Here is a 13,113-nt window from a genome sequence, read left to right as displayed (position 1 = left end):
CTGCTCTTTGCCTTATAAACATGCTACTTACTTATATTCCACCATTTCTTCGAAAGAATGTAATTATTATCGAGATCATTAAGTAACTGTGTTTGTCAATCCATTCAGCACGGCTCCAGAGCTGAGTTGTCAGCATAGATGGCTGCGATGCTAATGCCCCGGGTTCGATTTCCTGTACTGCCAACGATTTATCCTTGGTGGGAAGAGCGATACGGGGTGCATTCAGTTTCGTGATATCAGCGGAGAAGCAAACTGACTGAGAACTGGTGACTCCATGTTCTGTGAAATCTGCAAAACGGCCGAGAGTGCGGATTGCTGACCACATTCCCGTCCATACCGCAGTCACGTGACACCGCAAATCAGAGGATGACGTGACGGCAGGTAGACATCCTTCAGGACCTGCACGAGAAGCTCGTCACTCAATCCGAAAGTCTTTGCCCCCGTGCTCAGGTTCATGGCCATAATGTATTCTTACAATTTTAAAAACATTTTGTCCATCATACTCTTCGACAACAGGACGTTAAACCCTAACCTTTTTCTTCAGCCTTTTATATACCGGGGCCGGGTTCTATCAAATTTTATAAAAGGAAATTTAACTTACGCGAGACCACTAGTGAATGCTTACAAGTAACAGAAATTAGTTTAAATTTATAACGAACCTAAATATGTGCTGCAAAATTCACATATGCTGTATTCCTTACACCAGATAAAAAAAAACTGGCCAAGTGCGAGTAGGAATCACGCTCTGAGGGTGCCATACAAACTTAATTATGTGTATAGACAGTTCATCCAACCAGAGATTGGCAACATATCAGCCCTGGAAATTCTAAGTTATTTGGGAATGTTTTATGTTAAATTTCAAGTTTAAATTTTTTGTGTTATTTCGCATTAGCAATTAGAATTTCTGAGTAAAGGGTGTGTTGACAGACAGACCGACAGACAGACAGACAATCGGATAAAATTGACAGAAAATATGTTTTCTTGCTATGTAATTACAAATTAACGATGCTCTGATTTAACCTTTACTGCCACCGTAAAACATTATTTCGTGCCAAATTTCATGATTCTATGTCAAAGGAAAGAAAGCTATGGGTTTTTCTGAGTGAGTTTGCGAGTATCAAAATATGTGACATAAATGGCCGTATCTTATGAGTGCATTGGTTTGGAAGCTTAAATGTTTTTATACGGCGAGGCCACCGTTTGACACTAGATGTGACATAAATTTGAACTTTATACGTCTACCCGTTTCTAAAGAAAAATGTTCTGACCAGTCGGGCAGACATATAGACTGATGGACTAAGAGACGACAACAAATTGGTTCTATAATGGTTTAATGTGTGGTCTAAAAGTCACAAGAAATCACTAAAATGTTTAATAAAATGAGCACAGATACAGTTCTTCAGTAGATGCTATCATTCCTGGAATACGAAATACCAGCAAATAAAACAGAATATAAAAAATACAATTGATTAAATACTATGTTAGTATGTAAACAATAGACTAATTATACGAAATATATTTAAAGGTACTCAGTACATTCACCACGATCAGTATTTTAGCAAATTGTACAGAAGATCATTGTAACACCTAGCTCACTTCGTACAAATCTACATGCACTACAGGAAATTGTCGTCAATCTGTTCTTTTATCTTCCCCAAAAATCAGGTTTGTCGTACTTTGGTTCCTTGCTTGTGGTTGACTTCCTTATTTCCTCAGAAAAAATTAAGTATTTGAAGGCAAGCTGTTCATTTTCCTTTTTTTTTGTTCAAATTTGGATAGCAGAAGAGACCTTTCGACTTCAGTTACATTATCTGGTTTCCTAAATGTAAGACAGGTCTTTAGAAAACACAATCGCCTAATCGAAAATTAAATTATGCCTTTAACACTGAAGAGCCAAAGTAACTGGTATAGCTGCCTAATACGGTGCAGGACCCCCGCCAGCACGCAGTAGTGCCGCAGCACTACGTTGCATGGACTCGTGTCTTGTCTGAAGTAGTGCTGGAAGCAACTGACACCATGAATCCTACAGAGATGTCTATAAATCCGCAATAGTGCGAGGGGATGGAGATCTCTTCTGAACAGCACGTTGCAAAGCATCCCAGACATGCTCAAACGGGAGTGTTTAAACTCAGGAGAGTGTTCCTGGAGCCACTTTGTAGTAGTTCTAGACGTGTGGTGTGTCGCATAGTGCTGCTGTAATGGCCCAAGTCCGTCGGAATGCACAATGGACAGGAGTGGATGCAGGTGATCAGACAGGATGCTTACGTATGTGTCACCTGTCAGAGTCTTAGCTAGACGTATCAGGGTCTAATATCACTCCAACTCCACACGCCCCACACCACTGCCTCGACCATCTTGAACAGTCCTCTGCTGACATGCAGAGTCCATGGATTCATGAGGTTGTCTCCATACTCTTACACGTCCACCGCTCGATAGAATTTGAAACGAGACTCGCCCGACCAGGAAACAAGTGTCCAGTCTGCGACAGTCCAATTTCGGTGTTGACGAGTCCAGGCGAGGCCCAAAGGAAGAGTACACGGCTGGGCCTTCAGCTCCGAAAGCCCATATCGATGATATTTCGCAGGCTGACACTTGTTGATGGCCCACCATTGCAATCTGCAGGAATTTGCGGAACGTTAGCATTTCTGTCACGCTGAACAATTCTCTTTAGTCGTCGTTGGTCCCGTTCTTGCTGCATCTTTTTCTGGTCGCCGCGATGTTGGAGATTAGATGTTTTACTGGATTCCTGATTTTCACGGTACACTCTTGAAATGGTCGTACGGGAAAATCCTCACTTCATTGCTACCTTGGAGATGCTGTGTCCCATCGCTCGTAAGCCAACTATAACGCTACGTCCAAACTCTCTCAAATATTGATAACCTCCCATTGTAGCAGCAGTAACCGTTACAACTGCGCCAGACATTTGTTGTCCTATATAGGCGTTGACGACCCCAGGGCCATATTCTACCTGTCTACATATCTCTACATTTGAATACGCATGCTTATACCAGTTTCTTTGGCGCTTCACTGCAGTTCCTTGAAAAAATAAGTGATGGTTTAGAATTATGTGAGAAATAAATATAAAAAGAATGTAATAAATCGGAAGTAACTAGTGAATTACTATTACATAATTCCTGTGGACATTATACCATATCGAGTAATTTGAAATGCAATGGAAAGACTAATGCTGCTTTAATTTCTAATGGACTCTTCAGTTAGAGGGTAGGTGGAAAGACGTGCTGACGAAACATTACAAGTTTTTATCCCTTCGTGAGTATGAATGGTGCACTATATCCATCACTGCGTGTACATAGAAGTTAAGTATGATGACCCATTGGGTATTACAGCTGCCTTTGAAAATGAATACGACGCGCTATTGCCTATGAATTCAAGATAAGTTTAGAAATGAAAGCTGATCTTGTTCCAAGTAATTAAACATCCTTTGTGGACATAATAACATTCAGAAATTTTCTTTTCCTTAAGTAGCGCTTTTCGTAAACTGTTAAACTGGAAAGGTCTAAAGAAGCATCGTTAAACTGGACAGAAATACATGTCAGCAGCATCATCAGTATTATCATCAACAACAACAACAAAACTATACTACTACTACCACTACTACTACAGCCATTTAACAAGCAATGGTCTCCTTTAGATTCTTCTGGATATAGGTGTATATCTCAGCTGAAATACACATGGTGGCCCAGGAGTGTAAAGTTTCGTTAAGAGCAAAACTGGAATCAAGGCTGTGGCGTCAGTTCTGGCATTAGCTGGCTAACTGTAACATTAACTTGGACATTCTTTCGAGACCTATGAATATCTTTATCAATTTCATAGCATATCTTGCAGCACTTTGTAACATTGGATGCTTTGTTGTCTTCATTCTGACAGCAAATGCGTGGCAATTTGCAAAAAATTTCATTTTAATACCAACACTACCGATCTCCATTCAAAGCTTAATCATTACTACACAGTCCAATCGCAATATTTTCCAACTGATAGGTGCAGAAGCAAGGATTATTATTTTTTTTAACGGACTTGACTTAATGAGAATACCACCTTCACATGACGACAGTAGTAAATATTATCAGTCGGACACAGTGTGCGTTATGATATATTTATTTATTAGCCCCACAACTGGTTTCGCACGAAATCTTTAAATGGTTCTCTAAATAAACCAAACCCGGTAATCTCCTTCAATCTGTACCTCTGATTTTGAAAAATTAAAAAAATTTAATGCATGGTAATTACGGAATAAAAAGTAAATAACTGAATACGATTCTCTTCTGTAATACAATCCTATGTTGTAATTTTTCCATCCGTATTCATTCGTGAACACATATGGTAGGATGAAATCTGTGCTGTTCTTTTAAAGCTTTGCATGTATCGCTGGAGATATGGTAAAATGTGCATTTACGAACACTAGATCAGTAAATTCAACAACACAAAAACTACAAGTGTAACTGAGTGTTTCAGGTACGCTCAGATAGAAATGGGAACTCAATATGTATCGTCTTTGCCAATTTCGGAGTACGATAACCTGCAAACCGATTTACTCCGAGAGAAGTAAAGCATTCTTTAAGACACTGGAATCATACTGGAAATGAGTGGTTTTCAAGTGAAAGTCCGACAAATGCGATTTAAATTTCCCATCATATGTTTACTTGAGCCAGAAGCCAAGGTGTGTTGCTTTACTGCTTGCTTCAACTATGTCGATTTAATATCTGGACGTAAGGCTTACATACGTCATGAAACGAAACTGATAAATAAGAAGAGCTGCAGAAAATGGCAAGGCCTGTTACAGTTCCTTGGATGAGTTCTAAAAACGTCTAGCGCATTTATAAAGGAGATCTCTCTCAGAACGTTTGTATAATCCATTCTTGAGCGCAACTGGAGTTCTCGGAAACCAATAAGTCGAATTAAAGGAAGCAATTAAGAGGCTTGATGCCAGATTTGTTACTTGTCGGTTATCATTATTAGCTGTGTTATACAAGTGCTTAGCGAACTTAGATACGAATCTTTGGAGGGAGGAAGACTGTTTTGCGCAGCACAAAATTGAGAATATTTGTAGAGCCAACAAGTAATTTTGACAGTCTACAGAATACTTACAAAGTCTACTGCGTTAGTTTCACTGAAAGACTGTCAGGAAAAAGAAATCTTGTGGTAAGGCCCGTACAACTGCATGTAGGCAGTATTTCTTACTTCTCCGTTTCCGAGTAGTGCATGTAAGGTGTTGAGTAAAAAAAGTTACAAGGCACTTTCCGCCATGCACTGCTGAGCAGCCTTCCTAGGTATCTGCAGTTGTAGTTGTAAGAAACAGCACAGTTTCATTTTCGTACTATCTCTAAATGACCTGATAATCTGACTGTAACGACATCTCAAAACAAATTACAAATTTACAGCTGAAATCGACCTACGTATAATCTTAAACAGGGGAGAATAAACATGTAAAAATTCGAAAGATGTGTTAACACACTTGTACAAACTATTCATACGCACAGCCTAGTAAGAAGGTACATGTTGTCGTTCGGACACAGTATATATACCGAAGACAATCAAAATTCCTTACATTTCTAAAGACTATAAAATTAATGCCCCTTGCAGAACTCATTATGGAATTCGATAACAAAAACTGTTTGAAACACAGCTCATTGTGATTGATCAGACGAACCAAAAAGCATCACACACCATGTTCAAGCCATTTGCCTTGACTTCTGCAAGTAATTCGACTCAGTTCCGCCTTGCCGCCAAAATTGACACTGGGCATGCGTCAATGCCGTGTTTCACAACCATCAGAATTCACTGTACATACCAATGACGCATTGGATGAGAGGGGGAAGATCTATGAAGCTGCTAGTGAATGATGTTGCTGTAACAGAGGAAGTCACGAAAAATAAAAGTTATGGCGAAATGAGAAAGATTTGCAGTGGATCGACGCTTAGTGCAACGACATTAATTTGATAGTCAACATGAACAAGTATGACGTACTGCACATAAATAAGGGAGATGACCCGTTAGTGTTTCATTATTTAGTTTTTGGTTATAAACTTCCTGAACAATCACTGGAAACAGTCACATATATTAAACATCTGGAAAGATGCGTACGGAGCTGTTCAATGTGGAACGATCACATAAAGGGCATCGCAGGAAAGGTAATTGCCAAAATGAGATTTATTTGAAGATTTCTCTCAAAGTGTAGTCGACCCACGAAGGGGTAACTCAGACGTCCCTCAATGGCCTATATTTGGACGCATAACAGACAAGAATTTATAGAGGAATTGGAAAATATGTAACAAGAGCAGCGAATTTGGCGACAGGTTCTGCTAGTTAACGCAGAACTTCAGGGACACTGCCAGCAAACCTCCAGTGGCAGATCGTGCATCAGAGGCGCTGTACACTTTGTCGCTATACTCTTAGAATCCAAGAGAGTACGGATCTACAAGACTCGAAAAATATGTTTTTTCCTATTAGATATGACTCGCGAAAAGCCAATGCATGTAAAATTTGACAGATTCGATCTCAAACGTGTATTTACCAGCAGTCGAGACTGGAACGGGAGGAGTGGCTAAGTGTCAATGGTACATGAAGCATCTTCCGCAGTACAGATAAACGTAGGTTCTGGAATGTACAGGATGTTCGGAGTACACGGGGCGAAAAGTATACAAGTGCAGAAATTTCCATAGGACGTTGTGATGGAAAACACTACCGTTTACCTTTGTCGAATGTTTTTTTAATTTTTTTTTTCCACATCGACATAACCACTGAACGTGTCTTGGTTTTCTTCAGTCTTGGTCCCATCGTCAAACGCAACGTCTGAACTGTTTCTCTGGTTCCTTTACCTTTGGTGAAGCCAAACTGATCTTGATCTAAGAGTTCCTCAGTTTTATTTTCTGTTCTCCAGTATATAGCTCTTGTCAACAACTTGAGTTTATGAGCTGTAAGCTGATTGTGCGACAGTTTCCGCACATACGTGCCCTTGCTGTCTTCTTAATTGTAAATATGGTTGTACGTTGCCAGTCTTCCTGATTCTATACACCAACTTCAGTAGTCGTTTGGTTGACACGTCCCCTAACAATTACAGAAATTCCAGTGTAATGTTGTGATGCCTTCTGACTCAATACTTCCACAACACTTTCAAATTCTTACTCTAACACTGGATGCCCTATGTCTCTCTTGTGGACACCAGTTTCTTCTTCTGTCACGGCATCGGACAATTCATCTCCCTCATAGAGGCCTACAGCGTAATGTTTCACCACATCCGCAGCCTCCTCTGCGTTTGGCAGTAGAATCCCCATTGCATTATTAATTTTCTAATCATTTCATCAAAGGTGGTTCTAACTTTTCTATATTATGAGTCAGTCGTCGCAATGATCATTTTTATTCAATGTCCTCACATTTTTTCTACAGCCATTTCCCCCCTGGCTTCACTGCACTTTCAAATTATTTCAACTGCAAGTGATGTACATTTCTATTTTCCACTATCATACACCATTGGAAGGTTTGTGGAATACAGAAGTAGACGTAAATTTACATGGAGGTAACGTGTCCGGTAGTGTGTGGCCCAGTAATTGCAATAGCGTATCGTATACAATACTTACAGCAAGTAAGCAAAATTTATATTCGTAGCAATAGCACTATAGCTCCATTTTACATCTTACAAAACTGGAAGATGTGACAGACGTCGAGGAAGACATCTAACATAAAAGTATGCAGATTACCCGTAATTATGTTCGCGTAGTCCACAGCTGTCATGGTCCCTTTGATTACTGCCACTAGTCCCACAGAAGACCAGTTGATTGGCCCACGTAGCATTATTCTGTCCCCACTGTGCTAGGTCTGCGGTGCGGTGCGTATTTAGAGCAGTCGTTTGCTTGCAATAAAGCATATCTGGACACTACCATTGACCTGGTGTCATAATTAATTATTCAAATAAAAATGAATTTTGAACATATTACGTTTGTAAATCGGAATACACAGTATAAAACAATGTCTCCTAGCCCCACACAAATTCCTAAAGCCATACAGATGATATTAAAAATTTATGATTCTGTATTTATTACAGCTCTGAAATCACTTTTATGACAAGAAACATGGGGCATATTTAATAATTAATAGTAATGAATTGAACTATTCACGCTTCAGCTAGTAGTGTGATAATTAGTATTAATGATCTGAACTATTCATGGTTCAGCTAGTAGTGTAATAATAAGAAAGTGAACTGTTCATGTGTAATGCTCCAGGCTTTAACTTCTAAGTCGGCCGCGGTGGTCTCGCGGTTCTAGGCGCTCAGTCCGGAACCGCGCCACCGCTACGGTCGCAGGTTCGAATCTTGCTTCGGGCATGGATGTATGTGATGTCCTTAGATTAGTTAGGTTTAAGTAGTTCTTTAAGTTCTAGGGGACTGATGACCACAGATGTTAAGTCTCATAGTGCTCAGAGCCATTTGAACCATTTTTAACTTCTAAGAATATTAAAAGTTCACACCAACAATTTTCAGTACTAACTGTTTGAGGTTAGGAGATATTATTTCATGCATTTCAGTCCTACTTAAAACGTGGTATGTTAAAGATTAACTCTTATGTAAGGATTTATTTTCGAATTCTAGTCTTTCGTGAAATGTTCCGTTCGATTTGTAGATGGTTGAGAAAGGAATCTGTCATGTATGGTTAAGCTAGGGAGTGAAGAGCTTTAGGATAGGTAGAAGGTTTATAAAAAGAGGACTAAGAAATTAACAATAATGTGTAAGGAAGAGGCACGGGAAAGAGTATGTGGGCAAACAGAGCATTGACTTGGATACAGAACATCGGCAATGGCATGGCGGATGATAAGGCAGATGAAAATGGCTACCAAGCCCGCACTTACACCACTGTCTGTATCTACTGGACAGCGTAAGAAGCACATTGAAGAACTTCTGGTACGAAAAAGAAGAATCCAATTGATAGAAATCTGTAACAAAAGCAGCACATTAGATGATATAGAACCAATACTAGTGGACAAACAGATGTTAAAAACGGCAAGAAATAGAAAGTCAAGTGAACTGAGAGGAGCTTTGCAGGAATAGTCGAAATATGGGACCCCTCGGATGATGAGACTTTCACGTAAACTGCTCAATCCGATTATGAAGGGAGAAGAAAGATGAAGTGTGTGGCGTCTATCATAGGCACTTGTTATCAAGAAAAAAGCAAACAAGAACTACCCCAAAAACTGAAGAGAGTTAGGTTTATGACTTCTATCAGCAGACGTTTTAGTGCTGTGCTCATAAACAGATTGAAGAATGAGATAGAGGGGAAAATACTTGAGGAACAGGCTGGTTTTACTATTGGACGTTGTAGTACCAATCACATTTTTGGCCTTAGAAAATACGTGATAAGTTGTAATCTAAATTTCAGGAAGTTCACCGCATACTTGCGGATTTAGAAAAAGTGTATGATCCTCTTCCTATCAATGACTCGTGGTGGAGTATACAAGTGTAGGAGCACAACAGATATCGCTAATTTAAAGAATATACCACCAATGTTGCAGTACAGCCAAAAAGCATTATTAAAGCTGTAAAGCAGTTTAAATACTTAGGACTGGTTATCCGTTCCCCGGGAAGCTGTGAAGCAGATGTGTGACGCATGATCCAACAGGCAAGAGGAGTAATTAAAATGCTCAATGGAGTTCTGTGGAGCGGGGCAATATTAAGAAAACAAATGAGGGGATTCTGCAAAAAATAGTGGGAAGCATACTAACGTATGGTGCAGAAAGACAGACCCTTGAGGAGCGGCAGAGCAGCAGAGTCCAGGCACTGAATATGGATGGAATGAGAAGGGCAGTCAAGATATCCAGGAGAGAACGGAGATAAAATCAGGAAATAAGGAAATAATAGATATGGAATAACCAGTCGCGCAAAGAACTGAGAATAGAGCTCTTCAATAGTATCGCCATGTAATGTGAAACATCCCCTTAGAAAAATTAGGTTCGTATCCTGGCAGCGTCGCCATATGAAACATCCCCTTAGAAAAATTATACATGACTGTGCTTAAACTGACACTCAATAGTTTTTAGCGCAACGCAATCTGACTTTAAATAATCCCTACAAGAGGGTGGCCCTGACTAACATTAACCTATATGTTTCACAAATCACTTACCTCACAAAAATCTTTGTTACTCGAACTACTGCAATACAGCGAGCGCCACTACTACCAGCTAACTAAAAGATTCAAACTATGGAAGTTACTAACTACTGATAGGCACAGTTAGCAAATGAAAGATTTTAATAGAGAACAAACAATGTATTTACTTTATAGTCATAATATATATATCAGTTCATGACACCAATTCTTACAAATTTCAAAACTCCGCCATCTCTCTCCCCATGTCCACCACTGCTGCCGGCTCACGTCCAACTGCGCAACGCTATGCGCTGTTAGCATCCAGCTGCCGCTGCCCAACACTACAATGGCAGACAACAATGCAAACCAGGCACAGACTGCACACGGCACAGCCAGTGATTTTTCAAACAGAGCGCTACGTGGCGGCGGCGTTACCAATAAAAAAAAAACCTAAATAGCGTACTTACAAATGTGAATGGAGCAAGGAAGATGGCGTAAAGCAATTCTGGAAGGAGGAAGCGTGAACGTCCGAGAGCAATACGAGTGTGGGAGTAATTGAATGATGAGGAGGAAGGACCGAAAACAAGAAGACTGCCATTATCGAGAAAGGTGGCGATTAGGTATACAGGGCAACCACTGAAGAATGGAGAAGTCCATAGAATTACTGAGATTTAAATCATTTGGATGAGAAAATAACAAAAACATGTGGGTAATTTCAGGATTATTTGTTTCTCTTCATATGGCTCAACCAATATATAGCTTCCTCATCTCGCGAGAAGCTCGTGAAGGTAAAAATTATAGATATTCGATCTCGTATGAAAGCTTACCAGAAATCATTCCTCCCACAAGCCATTCGCAACTGGAACAGGAAGGTGGAGAAGTGGGAGCGGTAGACAAAGTAGTTTCTGCCACACACCAGACAAGAAAATGAGTTAATACTACATTGTGATTCAGTTCGTAGATATTTAAAATGTCAGTACCCTAACACATCCAGAAACTAAACTCACCTGCAGTATTTATACTAAACTGATAGACAGACTAGAATGCTCTACCCATCTCGTCTTATCGCTCGTTCTGCTCAGCTCTGCTTGTCTGCTCGCAACAGTATGAACTGCAAACCTATACCCCCTGCACCACACTTCGCTTCTGGAGGGCAGCTGAGATATCAGGTGTTACAGACGCTTTTGGCCCCACCCACACCCCTATGGATGAGATGAAAAAGAATGGCAGCTACTATTCCAGTCTCTTCCACCTCTGTGCTATGCTTAAACTTTCGAGTCTCTGTACCACTGGGAGATGAGATTTAAATCGATTGCAAGAGTTTGTACCTAAGAGAAAGACACAAAAGCGACATAATAGAAACACATTAAAAACTCAATTCAGCCAACAAGGTGACACATTTCTAGAGATCCATGATCCATTCTTTGCGATCTGTGGACATTGCAACAATTTTTGTGAGGTCGTTGCTTTAGCATGGCAACACTTGGGGATCGTTTGTTGCGGAGCATCATGTTCAACAGCGAACGCTGAAAGGTGCGATCTGAAACACATGTGCCAGCACGAGCACTGTATGCTGGCGCAGATTGCCGGCTGTCGTGCTTTACAGAACGGAAAACTTCTGACCTCCACGATCTGTGCTGGAGGTGAGGACGTCCAACACCTTGTCTCACCCTCGTGATTTTCCTGTACTTCAACTAATTTTCGTCGATGATGGGACAGTATCAGCCGAACAACCAATTACCTTGGCTGTTTCAGAGGTGCACATTCCCAGCCACTGGGCCGTAATAACGTTCACTTTGTCAAATTCTTTTACCTCAATGATTTCCAGATTTAGATCCCTACTCTTCGCTAGATTGAGTCCCTATTCATCTCTGCTCCGGTAATATGTTCAATTTACCACACTAAGAGTCTACAGTGCGTCTAGGCAGCATTACTTCACAGTGAGTGGTGGATATAATGTTCTGGCACATCGTTGTACGTTTGTCAAGATGTTTCACACTCTCATAGACAGTATGAAGAGTTGTTTTATCTCCCGCATTACGGAGCAAGAGTGTTCAATTCATTTGAAGACATTGAAATGTCTCGGAAACTACATATGGGATCCAAACAAATTGTGGTTAAAATTAGTTCGTCCGGAGAGGGACATCCAGTGATACCAAATTCAGCCGCTTATCCCAGCCCACGTTTGGAAACTTATAAATCTTAAATGGGAACCCACGTTTTTCATTACAGGTGCTTTTTTTCCGTTTCGCTACAGAGACGCTGTAATCGGAAATATTAAAACGTGTAGAAAAACTTATATATCAAAGTGCTACTCAATGACGCGTTAAACCACCCGCCCACCCCCCTCCTCCACACCACGTTGCGGGAAGCCCCATTCAAAACGTTGCTATTCTGATGCCAAAAATAGTTCAAATGGCTCTGAGCACTATGGGACCTAACATCTGAGATTATCAGTCCCCTAGAACTTAGAACAACTAAAACCTAAATAACCTAAGGACATTACACACATCCATGCCCGAGGCAGGATTCGAAACTGCGATCGTAGCGGTCACGCGGTTCCAGACTGAAGCACCTAGAACCGCTCGGCCACAGCGGCCGGCTCCGACGGGAAACCGAAGACGGTACTGCTCAAGGAAGTACTGTGACCGACGAGCGAACTGCGACTTATGATAGGAGACATGCAGTCTCATTAAAAGTGATGAAATAATTTCCTGTACTACCCTAGCACTGTGGTGTCGGAGAGGTGGGTTAATTTAAGTGCTTTTGGAAAGAATTTTGAAACATACGATTTTCTACCTGTCTTGATTTTTACGGTTACAGCGCCATATGTTGCGTAAAGACAAATGTTTGAGGCAAAACACACGTATTTTTTTTTTCCATAGAATCCGAATCATCATTAAAAATGGCAGTATCCATTCAAGATTTAATAGTCCGCTCAACCCCCCCTCCACCATAGCCCCCATACACGGGGTCACACCATAGCCCCCATACACGGGGTCAGGTATGGGGTTGAATTTGG

Source organism: Schistocerca gregaria, chromosome 4 (genome assembly GCF_023897955.1).
Source record: "Schistocerca gregaria isolate iqSchGreg1 chromosome 4, iqSchGreg1.2, whole genome shotgun sequence".
Classification (NCBI taxonomy): domain Eukaryota; kingdom Metazoa; phylum Arthropoda; class Insecta; order Orthoptera; family Acrididae; genus Schistocerca; species Schistocerca gregaria.
The sequence above is the reverse complement of the archived record's forward strand: the minus strand, read 5'-3'. Positions refer to the sequence as shown.